The sequence below is a fragment of the Chrysochloris asiatica genome, unplaced genomic scaffold (genome assembly GCF_000296735.1).
Source record: "Chrysochloris asiatica unplaced genomic scaffold, ChrAsi1.0 scaffold00154, whole genome shotgun sequence".
In the NCBI taxonomy this organism is placed as follows: Eukaryota; Metazoa; Chordata; class Mammalia; order Afrosoricida; family Chrysochloridae; genus Chrysochloris; species Chrysochloris asiatica.
The window spans coordinates 2,344,642-2,345,445 of NW_006408672.1; positions in this window are offsets into that span (position 1 = coordinate 2,344,642).

The following is an 804-nucleotide window of genomic DNA, read 5'->3' on the forward strand; positions in this document are numbered from 1 at the left end:
CACTATGTCCAGTGCTTATCATATGTGCAAGTAAAATACAAACTGAATGACAGAACCTGGGCTTAACTCAGGGTTTTCTGAGTTTACTAGGCCTGCTTGTTTTAGCTACTTTATTTTCTTAGTTTCCTAGTGCTGTTGTAACAGAAATACCACAGGTGGGTGGCTTCTAAAAAGAGAAATTTATTTCCCCACAGTTCAGAGGGCTAGAAGTCTGAATTGAGGGCCCAGGCCCAGGGGAGGACTTCCTTTCTGTCAGCTTTGGGGAAAGGAGATTCCTTGTCTCTTCCACCATTCCTGAATTCTTGGGAGGTCTCCAAGGGACATCTATTTCCCACCATTTGTTCTTGCCTGTCCCTGTGTCTAGAGCTCCCATGGCACTGTAGGGTAAACACTGGATTGCTAACCACAAGGTAGGTAGTTCAAACCCACCAGCCACTCTTTGGAAGCCCTATACAAGGTTGCTATGAGTTGGAACTGATTTGAGAGGCATTTAACAACAACATGCTGAAACATTTACTTATAACTCCCAGTGATTAGGTTTAAGGCACACCCTACACCAGCAGGACCTCATTAACATAACAAAGCAAATCCTGTCCCCAAACGTATTTTATTGTATTTTAAATTCCCACCAAACCAATTGCCTTCCAGTGGATTCCAATACCACTCACGTGTTCCATGGTTTTTAAGACTGTGACTTTTCATAATTAGATCGTCAGACCTTTTTTTCAAGGCACTGCTGGATGAGTTTGAACCACTAACCTTTCTGTTAGTGATCGCGTATTTAATTACTTGTGCCACCCGGGG